Raw genomic sequence first — 19,509 nt, 5'->3', positions numbered from 1 at the left:
GAAGGTCAAGCCCATCTTGCCCTGGCAACCTAGTATCACCTAGAGGCAATGATTCCATTCTATTTTGCAGGGAGGTCATGATGTGTAAGAGGTAAGTCCTGGGTCTTAAATCAACTGGGATTGCAAATTGGGTGTTGGGCATTACTCCTTGTTTCTAATCTTACACATAAGATTAGCTCCACGTGGGTCAATGGAGCAAACATTTCTTCAAAATCATGAGCCTGAGTAGTTTATTACTAATAAGGTGACCTTGTAAAAGATGCGTGACCTTGTAAAAGATGCTTAACCTCTGTCTTAGTTTCCTCATCATCTGATAGGGACAATGTCGTTCAATCTACCTACCTCCTCGGGCTGCTGTAGAAAGAAATCAAATGGAATCATGTACATGAACCTACTCAGTCATACAATGGACTAGATAAATAATTTTCCTTAAAACCCAGACAGTGAGGGGCATGAGACAGGACAGCATGGAACTAACAGCACTGGCTCTGGAATCAGACTTGACTGGGTTCAGATCATGGCTCTGCCAATTCCTACAAGAGTGACCTTGGACAAATTACTTAGCCTTTGTAGGTCTCAGTTTTCTCATCTGTAAAATAGCAATAATATAGCACTTACTTTATAGGGTTGTTAATTAAGTTAATGTATGTCAAGAGAAGTGACTAGCATATAGTAAATGCTCCCAAATGTCTATTATTATAAAGAATGCCACATACCTCTGGCCAGAAGCACATTTTCTGGGCTCCCACAGCCCTCCTGTGCCCATAGAAGGGAAGCGTTTGCTGTGGACCTTGGCATTCTTGAAGGGATGCCTGATGGGTCCTCCTCCTCCAACAGAGGTGGTTCCTGGCCTCCTATTCCAGCACAGTTGACTGTGAGAGCACGTGCAACTTCCGCCTTCCCAAGAGCTTCCATTTCCTGCCCTAGAAAAGAAACGCATTCGCAATGACCTGTCCCACAAATGGTCACTTGGATTACCTCATTTGTGGTATCCTGGACAAAACCCCTGCTCCATGATTTCCTGGATGTACACCCTACTGCAGGGGGGCGTATGAGCCCACACACGCCACCAAATCAGCAAGAGAAGTCGAGGAAACAACCCTGGGCCTAAAGAGCTCCCTCAGGAAGGCATGGAGAATTATTTTTGCTTTAAATATCTCTAAAGAAGGTTTAGAAAAGAGACTCTCGGCCGGGCGCGGTGGCTCAAGCCTGTAATCCCAGCACTTTGGGAGGCCGAGACGGGCGGATCACGAGGTCAGGAGATCGAGACCATCCTGGCTAGCACGGTGAAACCCCGTCTCTACTAAAAAATACAAAAAACTAGCCAGGCGAGGTGGCGGGCGCCTGTAGTCCCAGCTACTCGGGAGGCTGAGGCAGGAGAATGGCATAAACCTGGGAGGCGGAGCTTGCAGTGAGCTGAGATCCGGCCACTGCACTCCAGCCTGGGCGACAGAGCGAGACTCCGTCTCAAAAAAAAAAAAAAAAGAGACTCTCCAGCTTTTCCTTTGCCTTTACGTTTTCTGGTTGGAAACATAGAAATTTCCTATCTTGAGTCCAGGATGAAGTGGATATTTTTTAAGGGAGTTTTGTTTCCAGAACACAGTCTGTTCTTCTCAGCGAAGCCCTTAATTGGAAACAGTTGTCACTGACCCCACTGGCATGCCCCGGGGTGGGGAGGGCATGCACCCAGCCTGCAGTGACTTTGCTCTGTCATTTCCAAGGAGGCAGCCTGAAGAACTGAGCCCCATATGCCGGGGGCCTCGCTGGGCTGACCAGTCTGCGTGGTAAAGGGCCGGGACAGAGGGTGGTTTCAGCCATGCACACTCGGTTTTCTGCAGTGGTTCTAATTCAGGCTGTCCAGAGATGATCACTTGGATGACTCCTAGAAAGGTCCCCTCTGAAGCAGGAGAACAGGAGAGGAAGAGGGTGGCCATTGCACTTAGAGTGACTCTTCTGTGTTGGGTTAGCTGCTGGCTGGATTTCTGCCCTTGGCTGCAGCCTCTTGTAGATGACACATTCATACCCAGCCAGCATGACAGCCTTGGCTGCAGGTTTGGATTTCCTAACACCCAGATGTGAGCCGTGAGTGGCACACAGCAGTGACCCATTCCTAATATTTGCTCAGATGACACAAAAGTCTTTGTCCTTGAAGCCAATTGCAAGCCAAACCTTGGACTCTGTCACCCTGGCTTCCACAGATGCTTGCTTCATAAGTCCTAAGGTAAGAAATAGCACAGCTCCATCCTCCAGCCTTACCACGAACGGATGCCAATGTGCAAGCTCAGGAAGCTTCTGCATTAGGAAGAGGCTGCCGGAGCACTTGCAGTGAGTGACTCGGATCATGCAGGCCCTGTCAGATGACTTATGTCACTTTCCTCAAGGAGAAAATTACACTCTTAATACTTGGCTGAGGGGAGGAGGCATTCTTTGGGGAGATTTTAAAAAAAAATGTTTTGCAGATTTTACCTTTTTTAACCTCAAAAATATTTTTAAATTTAAGATGTTTTCTGAGGTAGAGAGTTTTAAATTTAAGATGTGAGGTGTGACACTGTAATTGTGAATTCCACCATCCAGCTAAGCTAAGGCCTATGGCGCATAATTCACTCTTTCCTTCAGCGAATATTTGAACAGTGTAAAACTAAAACAGCCCGTTAAGCAATGTGCAAGGTTCTCCCGCTGAAACACAGCCTGGAGTCATAAGACTTGGTCGCTGGGCTGCAGCAGTCAGAGTCCGATTAAGACATTCAGAGACCATAAAGATAGGACCCACTATGGAACCTCACCCCAAATTAAAGACAACACCAAATTGCATTTTTTTAAGCGTAAGGGAAGGAAATCAAGGATCTGATTTTTCCTAAGATGAATGTTTCAGTAGCAAATAATCTCCACTTCTCCCATCTTCTGCCCCCCCCATTCCCATCCCTCCTCCCCGTCTCCACCACAATGCTCATCCACCAGAGGAAAGTGGGGGTCGGGGAGGGGTTGCACTTGAGTGACAGGTGTGAGGTTATGGCTCGAAAGTGAGAGCTTAACCCCAGGGGAGAGAGAGACTTCCTTTCACAGCAAAGTGGTCTAAAGTAGGCCAAGGCAGCTGGTTGGGAGAGGAATGAGAATTCTCAAGAGGTGATGAAACTGATGCCGTAATGTCAGAGTGGGGAAGACATAGCAGACTTTAACTCAGGAAGTTTCTGTGAAAGAACTGAGGCTGTTGGAGCCTATGAGAGAGTAATACTGGAGTGAAATCAAAAGAGTTGACGTGAAGGCCATGCAGAAAATTATCTTGATTCTTCCAGGACACTAAGGACAAAAGCAACAATTCAGTTTCCACAGAGAAATGTGTGTTCTTGGGGAACAGTGGAGGAAATCATTCAAGGAGAAACATTGGCTTTTAAAGTCACTAGACTCAAAGATGGGGTTGGGGTCATTCATGGAAGGGAACAGAAAACTAGAAAGGCTTGGAAATAACTTGGTGATATTTTTGGTTGATACAAGCTGAATTTTCTTTTTCTTTTTTTTGAGACCAAGTTTCATTCTGTTGCCCAGGCTAGAGTACAGTGGCACAACTTTGGCTCACTGCAACCTCCATCTCCCAGGTTCAATCAATTCTCCTGTCTCAGCCTCCCAAGTAGCTGGGACTACAGGCACGTACCACCAGGCCTGGCTAATTTTTTTTTTTTTTTTTTGTATTTTTAGTAGAGAGAGGGTTTCACCATATTGGTCAGGCTGGTCTCGAACTCCTGACCTCAGGTGATCCATCCACCTCGGCCTCCCAAAGTGCTGGGATTATATGCGTGAGCCACCCCACACAGTCTATACAAGCTGAACGTTCTAAACTCTAAATCCCACAGTCTTTGGTGGACTGCATCCTAGATTCACCTTCCCTTAGCTGTGTACCAAGAGGTTGGATGCAGTAGGCACCATGGCGAAGGAGCACTATAGGAGTCACAAAGCGGAAAGGCTGTGAATCCTAGGGTACCCTTTGGAAAAGCCATTGGGAGAGGGTGACCTACTACACAAGGGACAATGTAAAGTATCTGGAGGCTTCTGCTTGTGACTGCTCTGAGGCCAGGTTTTCACATAGCAGCTTTTACGTCTATTTGTTTTATGTATTTCTCTCTAATTAAGTTTCTTCAGCTGTTTAAAAAAAAAAAAAAGTTCTCAAAGCAAGGTCCCTGGACCAACAACATCAGCATCACTGGGGATCTTAGAACCTGAACCAATGATGTGCCTGGCCCCGACCTACAGAAGCGGAATCTGTAGGGGCAGGGCCAGCAATCTGTATTTTAATAAGCCCTTCTTGGGATCTTGTTTGAGAAGCACTTGTTTAGCAAAACGGCGGACCCATTGCGCTATCAGAGTCTTAAATATTTCACCTTTGTGCTATTTATGGGTCTGCTTTTGGCTTTAGTATTTAAACTGCCTTTGCAGAAATGAACAAGGTTTCTGTGCCGTAGAACTCAATGTTTCCGGGGTTATTACGCATATTACTGAATCCACAGTTTTAACCTTGGGGGTGAGGAGGAGGCACAGCAGGGCCAGCATGTAATTTGATCAGCTCAATCTGCCTTCTTTTTCTAGGTTAAGGGGAGTGCAAAACGGTACACAGACATGTGGGGAGGGGGGCTCCGGCTGCATTTGGCTCCTCATGAGCTGTCTGTCCGAGGCAACTGAGAAGTGTCCTTAAGACCTGCACCAGCTGGCTCTTGCCTTTGGAAACAAGTGCTCAGAGGCCGGCATGTGATATGCCAGCAGCAGCTAGGTTGCTCACATGGTTTCCATCTCCTTTTCCTGTCCAAATTCAATCATCTTGCATTTCCCTGAGCCTCCACCCTAACCCCAGGAAAAATGGGATTTCAGAGCCCTGGAGACTCAGTTATGCAGTTATCCCTTAGCCTCCCGGCTCCTTCCAGCCACACATTCTGACTAGCACTCTCCCTGACTGGATTCCAGACCTGCCAAGACATTCCAGGATAGAGGCGATTCCTTCCTGCTGGCTGCCTGGCTCAGGTTGTCAAGCCAGATATGTGAGGCCAAGCACAGGTATCTCTTAGAGAGGCCAAGAGACGCGTGATCCCTGCAGCCTCTGGTGCAGAGGAGCAGGCAACCAGGGCTTGTGCAAACCTTGGAGACAGTAAGCAGCAGAAGACTGCATGTTATGTAAGCGCAGCTTGTGGGTTGCGCGCTGCTATTCACCTGTTGCTAATTAGTGCGCTGCCTGTCAGGACTCAGGCTAGGAAAACATCTTCCTCCGACGCATGCTCACCTCACTGTCAGAGTGAAGACATAATGATCCAGTCTAGAAGGGTTCTGTCCAACAGGAAAATTTATTGAACGATGTGGTATGTCAGGTGCTGAGGATACAAGATGAATAAACCAGGGTCCCTGCTCATAAGGAACTTGTGATCAAGAAGATGGACACAAACGAATCAACAGTTGTGTACAATCCATGTGATACAGAAAGCAAAATTACCTTCGGTGTACAAAAATCCTGCAGTGCTTTGAAAGTTGAGTCAGGCTAACTCAGAGGTCCCTTCTAGAAGTGTGTTCTAGGCAGGGAGAACAGTAAGTGCAAAAGTTGGGGAGTGGGGTTGGGGTTCTCAAATCCTGAAATGACAAAATTAAGCTAAGGTTCCCATGCCAGGTACAGAGTCAGGAGGGCTGCTTCCTCCGGACGGGGCCAGCAACAAGACTCAAAATGTGAGTAGGAGAACCCAAGGAGAAAGTAGGTAGGAACAGGTCAGGACATGGACAGAGAAGGGTGGGGAGAAACGGGGGTCAGGGAGATTGCTGGGATCATGAGCTAGCACTGAGGCTTGTCTTTGTGAGTCTCTGCAGAGGATGCTTAGGAGCAGGAGCCTAGCATAGAAGGCAGGGTCAGGGGCTGGGCACAGTAGCCCATGCCTGTAATCCCAGCACTTTGGGAGGCTGAGGCAGGTGGATCACAAGGTCGGGAGTTCGAGACCAGCCTGGTCAATATGGTGAAACCCCATCTCTACTAAAAGTACAGAAATTAGCCAGGAGTGGTGGCATGCACCTGTAATCCCAGCTACTCGGGAGGCTGAGACAGGAGAATCACTTGAACCTGGGAGGCAGAGGAGGTTGCAGTGAGCCGAGATCATGCCACCGCACTCCAGCTGGGCAATAGAGCAAGACTCTGTCTCAAGAAAAAAAAAAGAAGGCAGGGTCAGAAGAGAGGCAGCTGGAGCCCAGAAACAGTTTAAATCCCCCCTCCACGGTTTTCTGTATCCTGGAAGGCACTAGCAGGAATGAGAGGGAGAATCCAGGAGTGGAGAACTGAAATCTGCCCATTTGTACACAAGGTAAAGTTTTAAAAAAAAAAACACCAGGGAGCAAAGAATATATAAGGGTCAAAAAGTTTACAAAGCAAAAAACAATCCCGTGGAGGTACGATTTGTTCTATTTCCCGACCTACAAAGAGATCTTCCCTCAAATGTCAGGCTCTGGCCCCAGCTCTCTTTTCCTCTCAGTGTCTCTCTCATGGCCCCACCACCTGGACTTCAATGACCATGAACACCATCAGTCTCCAGACCAGCCTCTGTCCCAGCAGACAAGTGTTTACTGGACACCTTCACCTTGAACCCCCATGAACACTGCAACCCCAACATGTCCAAATGTGAATACACCATCACCAGCCCTCCCTGCCATCCCCTCACCATTGGGCCCTAGCTCAGGGAATGGTACCTCAATTCATCTTAATGCCTGACCCAGAAATCCAAGGAGGCCTCTCTCTCACCTCCTCCTTCTAATCAAATTATTTCCTAAACCACTCTGGAACGTATTCACCTTGTATTAGTTTGCTATTGCTGCTGTAACAAACTGCCACAAACTTAGTGGATTAAAACAACACAAGTTTATTATCTTATAGTTCTGAAGGTCAAAACTCCTACAATCAAGAGGTTTGGCAGGGCTGTGGTCCTTCTGAAGGCTTTAGAAAAGGATCTGCTTCCTTGCCTTTCCTAGCTTTCAAAGGCCACCTGCATTCCTTGGCTTGTGGCCCCTTCCTCCAGCTTCAAAGAAAACAGCAGAGCATTGTTGGGGTTCAAAAAATAACATCCCAAAATGAAGGTCTCAGAAGCAGCCTCAGAAGCAAAAGTCACAAGATTTGTAACCTCCTCAATTGCTCCTATAGATAACATCACTATTGTAAAACCTAAAATTGGTGTTTGAGGGTATCTTTCAGACTTTTCATTTTGACGAACCAGCTGGTGCCATCCAGAACAGTTAACCCATTATCAAGAAACTGTCTCAGTTGGTCTTGTGACCCCCTACCCAGGAACTGACTCAGCACAAGAAGACAGTTTCAACCCTCTGTGATTTCCTTCCCAACTCAACCAATCAGCATACCCATTCCCTAGCTCTCTCTCCACCAAACTACCCTTAAAAAACCCTTGCCTTTGAGTTCTCAGGGAGGTGGATTTGAGAATTATCTTCCATCCTTTTGCTTGACTGACCCTGTGATTAGTGAACTCTTTCTTTGCTGCAACACCTGCTGTTCTCAGTGAATTGGCTTTTCTGGGCAGCAGGCAAGAAGAACCCATCAGGCAATTACATTAGCATTAGATCATAATCTTTTTGTCCAGTCATATTTCTACATGGCTGTCCATACTTTTCTGAATCTAAGCATAAACATGGACAATTTTCCCTGTATCTTTGGGTCTTCATTCTGAAGGCTCTTGTGTTATACACAGAGCCTTAAATAAATAAGCCTTAAACATGTTTATATGCCTTTTCTCCAAGTAATCTGCCATTTGTGAGTTGATTTTTCAGCAAACCTTCAGAGAGTAAAGGGGAAATTTTCCTTTGGCCCCTACAGTTTCGACAAAGTTCTCTCTTCTTCCATCTTTTAAGGATTCTTGTGATTACCTTGGGCCCACCCAGATAATCCAGGATAACTTCCTCATCTCAAGATCCTTAACTTAATCCAAGTACTTTTTGTCTTATAAAGTAACATTTGCACATGTTCCGGGGATTAGGAAATGAACCCCTTTAGGGGGGCCATTATTCTACCTACCACACATCACTTCCTACCCCAATAACACTGCCACCATCTCCTTCATTTGGAGTCACCAATACACTCTTAAATGCATAGAAGAATCGCAAAGTATTTAATGAGGGGAAGAACAAAAGAGAGAGAAGAAGAAGGAGAAAATAAAGAGAAGGGGAGAGAGGAGAAGAAAGCCTCTTCCCACAGACTCCCTGAAGCAAAGGATGCCTTTCATTCCCAGTCTCTTACCTAGTTTCCTTGACCCCAGTATTTCCCCCTGCAAATCATTCTTGGCCTTGCTGTTTCCCTTTGCCCTTGTTATTTGCTCTGTCTATAATTTCAATCTCTATTTCCTAACAGTCACCCCCACTCTACCCCAACCCCTACACAGAGCACCCGGCTAAGTCCTGTTCCTTCAGGTCTCAGTTGAGATGCCCTTTCCCCAGGAAGCCTTCCCCAGCTCTCAGGTTTAGGTCTCCTGGGGTCTCCAGTGGGTGCCATTGTACCTTGCTCTTATCTGTCCTAGCGCTTATCTCATAAGTAATCTTATCTGTCCTAGCACTTATAAGTAATCATAAGATTATCTCAAAGGTAATCATCCATTCTCTTGTCTACCTTCTGCTCTGAGCTTTCAACACTTTGAGAACAAAGTATGAATCTTTTTCCATGTTTCCCCCCAAGCACATTGTAGGGCTCAATAAATATTTTCTGAATAAGATTTTTAAAAATAAAATAACACTTCTTTTCATTGAACCTCTTTGGAAGCCAGATCTGATCTAGTTGCTTATGTTCAATGCTAGCCCCAGGTCTTGCTCTTTATTGATGCTTATTGCCTATTGCTGGCTTGATCGGAGGGTATGGTGACAAAGTCAATAGATGCATTCCAGTGGGAAGGGAGGGGGCAGTAAACAGTTCAGGGCTTCTCAGTTGGTCCCAGATCAGGAAGGCAACTGAGGACAAGTCCCTGGCAGACAGGCCTGGAAGATTTTCCAAAACTGGGATCCAGAAGAGAGGTTTCCCCTCTCAGGTCACATAGGCAAGGCTGGACTTTGCTGTCTGTAATTTCATCACTGGCCAGAGCAGGATTTCTGAGATGTAATAAGAATTCCAGGACAGCACACATGAGGCAGCAGCTGGCCGGCAGCCTTATGCTAGATGAAGGCTGGGTAGCAAGGCAGTTCCCCAGCAGGGACACATGCTAGGGCGGCCCACATTCCTTTCTGCTCCACCCGCCATAACCCACCTCCCCTTCTCCCTTCTCATCTGTATTTCTGAATGCCAGGCCCACTCAGGCCAAACATTTAAGAGACCACCACCAAACTTCTAGCACCTTCAACAGTTGTCAAGACTGATGAGAGCAAAAAAAAAAAGACAAGAAAACAAATTGTTAGCAAATGACTCTTCCTCATCTGTTTTGACACATGAAGGATTGACAAAACCATACTTCGTCTCCTTCAGGAGTTAGTGTGGCCAATGCAAATCATATCAAAAGTACTCATTAATTTAGTTTCTGTAGACTAGAAGATAAACAAGTATCTCTTTCTCTTTCTTCCTCTCTTTTTACTTTAAAATAAATAAAATAAATATTATAGGACTTTCACAGTCAAAGTCAACTTTTCACTTTCTTTTCAAAAATTTCCTGGAAATTTTTGTTCTGGTTTCTTTTCACAGTTATATGATATTTACTTATTTGTTTTTCTCTCAGTGAACATTTAGGTTGTTCTGGGTTTTTTCTTCTTTCAAATAATTCTACAATATATTCTTCTGCATATCTTATGTACACATGGGAGAATCTCTTAAGTGGAATGATGGTTAAGTACTTCCACATCTTTACTAGATAAGTAATTACTAAATTACTATCCAAAATGGTTGCATCAATTTATACTCCCACCCACAATGTACATGTTGCTCTGTATCTTCTTGAATACTTTGGCAAATGGTTGTTTTTACCAGTCTTATAGATATAAAATGGTACCTTGCTTTGCTTTAATTTACATTTCCCTGACTACTACTGAGATTGGCATCTTTTCATATATTTATTAGCCTTTTAGATTTCATCTTCTGTGAATTACCTGTTCATATCTTTTGCCTAATTTCCTATTGAGACATTTACCTTTTTCTTATCAATCTACAGTTTGGATTGCATATAAATTTGTCTATATGATTTGAATCCTATAGAATGCATTTGATTCTGAATCATATACATTCTGAATAATAGTCCTTTTTTTTTTTTTTTTTTTGGTAGAGATGAGGTGTTGCTAGTTGGCCCAGGCTGATCTCAAACTCCTGGCCTTAAGCAATCCTCCCACCTCAGCCTCCCAAAGCTCTAGGATTATGGCGTGAGCCACCAGTCTAGTACCCACTAGTACCCAGCCTGGATACTAGTCTTTTGTTGTTTATAGGCTATGTTCATTCAAGTCTTCCAAGAAGCAGAAATCAAAACAAAATTGGAAGTGCAAGACAATAATGGGGGGGTAACACCTGTGCAGGATAATGGGGAAAAGGGCAGGCATGGTTGGGGAGGGTTTTCAGACACCAACGCAGGTCTTTATGCCTGTGAAAGGGAAGAAGAGGAAAGAGAATTGGGTAGGAAAAGCCTCCATCTGCAGGGCACCTCTGAGAAATGGGGAGCCCCAGAAGAAAGTTTGCCTTTTAAAGAAGTCCCACATTGAGCAAGAATGAGCAAGTTCGAGACCAGCCTGGCCAACATGGTGAAATTCTGTCTCTACTAAAAATACAAAAATTAGCCGGGAGTGGTGGTGGGTGCTTGTAGTCCCAGCTACTCAGGAGGCTGAGGCAGGAGAATGGCGTGAACCTGGGAGGCGGAGCTTGCAGTGAGCCGAGATCGTGCCACTGCACTCCAGCCTGAGCAACAGAGGGCGACTCCATCTCAAAAAAAAAAAAGAAAAGAAATTTATGACACCGAACCTTCATATCATAAATACATCTATCTATCTATTAAAGAATACCTAGGCCAACCACGGTGGTTCACATCTGTAATCACAGCACTTTGGGAGGCCAAGGCAGGCGGATCACTTGAGGCCAAAAGTTTGGGACCAGCCTGGGCAACATAGTGAGATCCTATCTTTACCAAAAAAAAAAAAAAAATTAGCCAGGTGTGGTGTCACCCACCTGTAGTCCCAGTTCCTCAGGAGCCTGAAGCAGGAGGATTGCTTGAGTCCAAGAGTTCAAGGCTGCAGTGAGCTATGATGGTGCCAACTGTACCCTAGCCTGGGTGACAGAGAGAGACCTTGTCTCTAAAAAACCCTAAGAACAAAAACAAAATCAAAAAGAATACCTAAACAAGTTTTATAATTTTCTTCATAAAGGTCATGTATATATTTCTGGTACCTTATAGCTTTTGTTTCTCTTACAGGTGTTAGCTTTAAATTTTTTTATTTTCTAACTGTGGTAGGTACCTTAAAATGCAAATTAATTTTTGTATAATGACTTCTATCTAGTAACTTTGATGTGTTCTCCTATAAATTTTATGAGGCTCTCTTTTACACATCTCTGGAAAGTTTGGATACTTATGTACCAGAGCAAAAGTCATCAGCAAGCACATCCCCTTGGTGACCAAAGCAGTCCAAGCAAAGGACTAACTTGTAAACTCCCTTGGCTAAACTGCTGCAGCTTGTTCCTAAAGCTTACTATCCTATTGACATATGCAACAGCAACGCCCCCTTCTGGAGACCTGCCAGCAAGACAGAACTCTCCAGGGAGAAAGCCCTCGTGCTTGTTTAGATCAAAGATCCAGACCAAGTGGCCTAGCTTGAGGTCAGCCTTGCTGTTACAAAACAGAATGATCCCCAGGCAAAGGACTCAGAGCCAGCTGGGTTAGATGAGGGGCTGCCTGGGTGACCTGATTAGAGGATGGTGTTTCTTGATTGGCCACATCCACTCTGTCCTTCCACTCCTCCGACTTGAAAAGGCCTTAGGGACATCAGAAAGCAGGCCAGAAGGAGGAGGCAGTACTGCATGGAGAAAGAGTTACCGTGAAGCCCGCTGAACACCCCTATTCAGCCCGCAAGCTGTTCCCCAGCTAGGCTTCCACCCAAAGCTTCCATCTGGCTTGATTGCTGGGGGCAGTTGGCAGCTTCAAGAGACCTGTGAGGCCAGGAAGATGCATTCCATAGCTGTTGGCTTTGAGGTCATCCGATATGATGCTAGAGAAAGACAGAGAGAGGAGGATGAAGAGCTGATGCCCATTTGTTGGGCACTGGCATCTCATTGGACCCCAGCTGTCTCCGTGCAATGGCCCAGAGGCAAGGTGACTTTTCTAGAGATCCCATTTCCCCTTAGAGAAAGGCCATTTCTCCATTGCCTACTTGGGTGTATAGGATAATGGCCTGATGTGAAGGGCTAGGTTTTATTTCCATGTCTATCAAAGCTGAAAGCCAGTGGGGCAGAGTAAAAAGTAAATGAACCTCAGACAGACCTGAGTTCAAATCCCTGTGTGAACTCAGGCAGGGTGTAATCACCTCTTCTGAACTTTTCTTTCATCCTCTGTCTAAGGGAGAAGAAAATACCTTCTGTGTACTGTTGTTGAGATGATTAAATTGAAATTAAATCATGTACATCGCAGCAGAGTGGCTGCCTGATAAAGCCGTTTTTAATCCTTAGAAGGATAATCACTGAGTCACCTCTCTAATGGATGTGGCATACTTGCCAATCTCAACCTTTTCCCAGTGAACTAAGAAATGTGAGTTCTCCTGAAATGAGAGGCAGCCACTAAGCCCTGTGTTGTGTGCTCAGGATGGGGTTTATGTATATGTGGTAACTCATTCTATTCTTATGACCACCCTGTGAGGTGGATAGAATGGATATTATAGCCATGCTGCAAATGAAGAGACTGAGGTTCAGAAAAGCACCGTCATGTCTTGAAGTCACGAGCAGGATATCGAGAGCAGAGATAATAAGCTGTGTGCGTCCTTTCCAGAAGCCTTTGCTGTGCTGCCCAGGTCATTACCCTTCTCCTGCCTTGACAATCTAGTCCTAGACCTCAGGTAATCCCATAGGTTTTTTTTGTGTGTGTTTTGTTTGTTTGTTTGTTTGAGATGGAGTCTTGCTCTGTTGCCCAGGCTGGAGTGCAGTGGTGCAATCTTGGCTCACTGCAACCTCTGCCTCCCAGGTTCAAGCGATTCTCCTGCCTCAGCCTCCTGAGTAGCTGGGATTACAAGCACGCACCACCACGCCCAGCAAAGTTTTGTATTTTTACTAGAGACGGGGTTTCACCATGTTGGCCAGGCTGGTCTCGAACTCCTGACCTCAAATGATCCACCCGCCTCAGGATTACAGGGCGGGTGGGATTACAGGAGTGAGTACTGGGATTACAGGAGTGAGCCACCGCACCCGGCTTTTTGTTTTGTTTTATTCTGTTTTTAGAGACAGAGTCTCACTCTCTGTCTGGAGAGACAGAGTACAGCGACACAGTCATGTCTCACTATGTTGCCCAGGCTGGTCTCTAACTTGCGGCCTCAAGCAATCCTCCTGCCTCAGCCTTCCAAAGCACAGAGATGACAGGCATCACTGTGCCCTGCCTTAACCCCCCAGTTTTTAACTTAGCTCTGGGGCAATCCTGATCTCTCTTTTTCAGAGGATAAATTAATTATTTCAATTGCCAGGAGCAACAGTTCATTGACCTACATGACCCTTCCCGGCTCTAGTGTTAACAAGAATTGACTGAAAAGCTATGGTTTTTTCTATTCTCGCTTTTCCTAGGAACTGCCATTCTGTGTAATGTCCATGAGCTGGAAAGTACAATCAAATAACATTAAAGAGGCAAGAAAGGCTCATGGGAAGAAAAAAAGGGCAAAAGAAGCATTTTTATAGGAATCAGCAAATCAATATTTAAACAAAAAATGATTGCTCTTATTATATACTGTCTTTACTACAATGATCTGTGCAGCTGCTGGTCCCTTCATTCATTTGTAAGGTTCTGGAGGGAAAAGGTCTGTGTCTGTGTTTAATCTTGTTGTTGTTGTTGTTGTTGTTGTTTTGAGATGGAGTCTCAGTCTGTCTCCCAGGCTAGAGGTGCAATGGCATGATCTCGGCTCACTGCAAGCTCCGCCTCCCGGGTTCACGCCATTCTCTCACCTCAGCTTCCCGAGTAGCTGGGACTACAGGTGCCTGCCACCACGCCTGGCTAATTTTTTGTATTTTTAGTAGAGACAGGGTTTCACTGTGTTAACCAGGATGGTCTCGATCTCCTGACCTCGTGATCCAGTCGCCTCAGCCTCCCAAAGTGCTGCGATTACAGTCATGAGCCACCACGCCTGGTCCTGTGTTTAATCTTCTGCTACACCCGGCCTGGTCTCTAGCATGTACACAGGTGACCCAAGTGACCCATAGAAGGAAGGAATCCGTGGCCCATCCTCCAGAAATGCCTTCAACTCTGGCTTTCAGTTATGTCTGACATTCTCACTACGAGAGTTTCCGTCTCTTGGAGGCTGTTCCCTTCCACCAGGTTAACCAGATCCCACCCAGAGCGGAGCAGGACACCATGGGGAGAGGCCGTGGAAGAAGAAAGTCAAGGGAAAAGCTGACACATAGGACACGGTCAGTCCTGTGAGGGACCCAAATGAGAATACGTGCTAGGACATGGAGCATGGTTCCAGCACCCATAGGAAGGAAGAAAAATCCCTGAGAAGACAGACATTGCTCACACCATCATTCTGGCAGGACTAGTTTGGTTCCATGCTGCAACCTGGGCTGCAAGGTTGAGCAGCTCCGGGTAGTTCCTGTGTGAATTGAGATGATGGCCTTGGTCTCATTGAGATGATGGACTACTACAGACCTCTGGGGAGCCCAGAGTACTCTTCAGAGCAGGAGATGCCCAGAGCCTCATTCCACCAAGGCAGGTCAAGAGGCTACTGATGTATTATTTCCCATTTGTTTCGCTTACTGTTTTGATCATTGACTTACTTAGTCATTCATTCATTAACATACTTATCCCTGTTTTGTTACAAAATGGATTTAAGGTGAAACTAATTTATCCAGAGCCTCCCAAAGTGCTGGCATTACGGGTGTGAGCCACTGCGCCTGGCCTAGAAGATATAATATTTTTTAAAGTTAACTCATATCTATCCTCAATTGCATTCAATAATTTAATTCAACAAATAATTTTTAAATGCCTAACTCTATAAACAGTGAGACATCAGTGAAAAGACAAAGATGGACCCCACCTGAATGTACCTTATAGTCTAGCTATGGACAAGTAACAGACAATTTCAATATAATTGCACACCAGTTACTTCATAATTCTAGTTTTGTTTTTGTTTTTGTTTTTGTTTTTTTTGAGTCAGAGTCTTGCTCTGTAGCCCAAGCTGGAGTGCAGTGGTATGATTTTGGCTTACTGCAGTCTTCACCTTACAGTCTGAAGCCATCCTCCCACTTCAGCCTCCCAAATAGCTAGGACTATAGGCACACATCACCACATCTGGCTAATTTTTTTAAAATATGTTGGTAGAGACAGGGCCTCACTATGTTGTCCAGGGTGGCCTCAAACTCCTGGAATTAAGTGATCCTCCCATCTCAGCCTTCCAAAGTGCTAGGATTACAAACATGAGCCACTGTGCCTGGCAAATCTTACTATCAGTCAGTCCCTAACTACTGCAACAATTAGTGTTCATAGCCATTTATATTTTATAGACTCTAATGACATCTCACTAATTGTCATACCATTCCTCAACAACCAAAAGTTGTTCTCCAGAGCAAGGCTGGTGCAATGGCAGCCCTCTGGCCCCACCCCCAGCCTTTGCTGCCCAACAGCCTGCTGCTACCACCCAGGCAGTGGCCTTCAGTGAGCTCTCCCCTTAAAATGAAAGAACTTACATACAAACATATGAGAATGGATGTTACAGCAATCAGTAGACAATTTTTAATGCAGCTTGCCAACTACAAGCAAGCATGGGGAAGTAGCTAAATTTGTGGAGACCCATTCTCAAACAAGGTCTAGTTATGTTTAGCTCAGCTCATCCAGCTTCCTTCAGAATTCAATTGAACAAACTGCCCCCAGGGACTGACTAGGATTCATGGGATATCTGTGCCTCAGGACACCCACGGGAGCCAGGCTTTCTCTAGTCCAGGATCCTCTGTGCTGGCTCCAGGTGAGAGTCCCTTGTTTCACCTGCTTCCACCCCATGTGCAAGCCAGGGTTTCTTCTTGCTTGAGGAGATGCTGGTGATTCAGGTCCTTCCTGGGTTTACGCAGAAACAGACCCTGGTTCTCCTGACCTTCTAAGCTATGTGAAAAAAATACTGAACTCAAGCCATCAGATGTTTTACAGTCCTATTTAGAGGACTATGGGAAATTCATTTGACTTCTAAGAGCCAGAGTTTTCTTCCTAGGGAAATAAAGATTCTGCTAGCAGCCCTGCTTTTCTCCCTGGCTGGCTGCAAGGCTCAGAGCCTTGTGAAGTGTACAGCCCCGTGTGGAGAGAGGGAGGGATTCATGCTCACACACTCATCTTCTGCTGGGATGCCTAGTTCCCCTGGCTGTGTGTTCACCTGCATCCTAGAGGCTCCACTGTGGTCAGGATCAGCTCTAAGTCAGGATACTTATAGTTATATGAGTTAAAATTACATAAGTTTAAGCTGGTCTCGAACTCCTGACCTCAGGTGATCCACCCACCTCAGCCTCCCAAAGTGTGGGGATTACAGGCAGGAGCCACAGCACCCAGCCCTAGATGTTTTAAATGGAATATTTAGTGTCCCAAACCTAGATTACAATCTGAAGAAGAGTAGAAACAGACCTCTGTATAAACCAACATAAAACTGAAGCCAATCTCAGGTGCTGGGTCAGGGTTGAAATCTCGTGCTCTCCCAGCTGTGAGCGATGTTTGAGATAGTCCAGGTTAATCCCCGCCTTTTAGAGATGAAGAAAGGGAAGCCTGGCCACTGGCTCCACATCACCCCTAAAGGTAATTGTCAGGCCTCTGCGCCCAAGCCAAGCCATTGCATCCCCTGTGACTTGCACGTATAGGCCCAGATGCCCTGAAGTAACTGAAGAATCAAAAAAGAAGTGCAAATGCCCTGCCTCGCCTTAACCATTGACATTCCACCACAAAAGAAGTGAAAATGGCCGGTCCTTGCCTTCAGCGATGATATTATCTTGTGAAATTCCTTTTCCTGGCTCATCCTGGCTCAAAATCTCCCCCACTGAGCACCTTGTGACCCCCCACTCCTGCCCGCCAGAGAACAACCCCCCTTTGACTGTAATTTTCCTTTACCTACCCAAATCCTATAAAAACGGCCCCACCCTTACCTCTCTTCGATGACTCTCTTTTCGGACTCAGCCCGCCTGCACCCAGGTGAAATAAATAGCCATGGTGCTCACACAAAGCCTGTTTGGTGGTCTCTTCACACAGACACGAATGACAGTAATAATAAACCAGGGCGCAGGAACCACATTCCTCATCTCCCCAAGTCAGAAGCTGAGGGTAATGGCTGATATTTGTTTTTTGTTTGTTTGTTTGTTTCTTGAGCTTTAAACTTTTTCTGAGTGTGTTTGGATTTTGTATATAAGTTATACTTATAAATATCCTGACGTAGATTCTTTCCTTCACAAAAACAGAGAACAGCTAAGATCACCCAGCGAGTAAAAGACAGAGGCTGAGTTGGTGCACAGTGTGAGGGTTAGAGCAAGAATTGGGGAAAAAAAAGATGGATTTTTTTTTTAACTTCCTTGAAAATAGTGGTAGGATACACAATATTGAAGGAGAAGAACAAAGTTAGAGGACCTACAGAATTTGACTTCAGTACTTACTATAAAGTTACAGCAACCAAGACAGTGTGGTATTGGCAAAACAATAAACAAAGAGCCGGGCACGGTGGCTCACGCCTGTAATCCCAGCACTTTGGGAGGCCAAGACAGGCAGATCACTTGAGGCCAGCAGTTTGAGACCAGCCTGGCCAACATGGTAAAACCCCATCTCTACTAAAAACACAAAAATTAGCTGGGTGTGGTGACACACACCTGTAACCCCAGCTACTCAGGAGGCTGAGGCAGGAGAATTGCTTGAACCCAGGAGGCGGAGGTCACAGTGAGCCGAGATTGGGCCACTGCACTCCAGCCTGGGTGACAGAGCGAGACTCCATCTCAAAAAAAAAAAAAAAAAAAAAAAAAAGAATAAAGAGATCAATGAAACAGAATAGAGATCCCAGAAACAGACCCATATAAATATATAAATATAGTCAATTGATCTTTGACCAAAAAAACAAAGGTAATACAATGGGGAAAAGATAATCTTTTCAAAAAATGGTACTGGGACAACAGGACATTTACATTCAAACAAATGAATGAAGATATAGCTCTTATACCCTTCACAAAAAATTAACTCTAAATAGATCACAGATCTAAATGTAAAACACAAAATGATAAGACTCTTAGAAGATAACATAGGAGAAAATCTAGATGACCTTGGCTTTAGTGGTGACTTTTTGTTTTGCTTTGGTTTATTTATTTATTTATTTGAGACAAGATCTCTGCGGCCCAGGCTAGAGTGCAGTGGCACTACCACAGCTTACTGTAGCCTTGACCTCCCAGGCTCAAGTGATCCTCCCACCTCAGCTTCCTGTGTAGCTGTTAACTACAGGCACATGCCACTATGCCTGGCTAATTTTTCTGAAATTATTTGTAGAGATAGAGTCTCTCTATGTTGCCAGGCTATCTTGAACTCCTGGGCTCAAGTGATCCTCCCATCTTGGCCTTCCAAACTGCTGGGATTACAAGTGTGAGTCACTGCACCCAGCCAGGTTATGACTTTTTTGACATGACACCAAAGGTGTGATCTGTGAAAGAAAAAATTGATAAGCTAGACTTCATTAAAATTAGAAACTTCTGCTCTGTAAAAAATACTTATGATAATGTAAAGAGAAGCCACACACTGGGAGAAAACATTTGCCAAAGATGTATTTGATATGGGACTATTATCCAAAAACGTAAATAAAACTCTTGAACCTCAACAGTAAGGAAACAAGCAACCAATTAAAAATGGGACAAGACCTTAAGAGACACTTCACCACAAAAGATATACGGGTGACAAATAAGCATATTAAAGATGCCCCACAATGTATGTCATCAGGAAAATGCAAATTAAATCAACAATGAGATACCACCTACACACCTTTTAGAACAGTGAAAATCCAGAACACTGATGTAAGGTACCTTGATGTGCTTTGGTCAAGGAATAGGCCGAGGCGGGTATCCAGGCCTGTGTGAGTCAGCAAGTTTGGCACGCAGGCGCACACCTCCACTTGTTATATAACCTGTTTGTGTAAGTTCATACTTGACTTGGAGCCACAGTTGTCTGTAAAAGGTATAACTGCCCTGTTAACACTGTGCACCAGAGACATGGCTCTTGGACTCGGCACGCCTCAGCATGGCTTGACATGGTGGGCGCACAGGTGCCCAGAGAAAGAAAGAGTGAGTCAGAGCTGTCCGTCTTTGCAGATGGACAGAAGGAGCCAGGACATAGCTCAGCTCACTCGTGCCCAGAGAGAGAA

At 45.2% G+C, this 19,509-nt stretch overlaps 1 long non-coding RNA gene across 1 annotated transcript; it reads right to left on the bottom strand.

The window, feature by feature from the left end:
- Window positions 1-11,137: 11,137 nt before the first annotated feature.
- Window positions 11,138-19,240, bottom strand: LOC135966846 (uncharacterized). The gene is made up of 3 exons (XR_010580508.2): window positions 19,131-19,240; window positions 12,000-12,171; window positions 11,138-11,272 (listed from the first exon to the last, which is right to left on the bottom strand). It is a non-coding gene; the product is annotated as an uncharacterized lncRNA (long non-coding RNA).
- Window positions 19,241-19,509: the final 269 nt, after the last annotated feature.

Source organism: Macaca fascicularis, chromosome 13 (assembly GCF_037993035.2).
Source record: "Macaca fascicularis isolate 582-1 chromosome 13, T2T-MFA8v1.1".
Taxonomy (NCBI): domain Eukaryota; kingdom Metazoa; phylum Chordata; class Mammalia; order Primates; family Cercopithecidae; genus Macaca; species Macaca fascicularis.
Note: the sequence above shows the minus strand (reverse complement) of the source record. Positions and strands in the feature narration are given on the sequence as shown.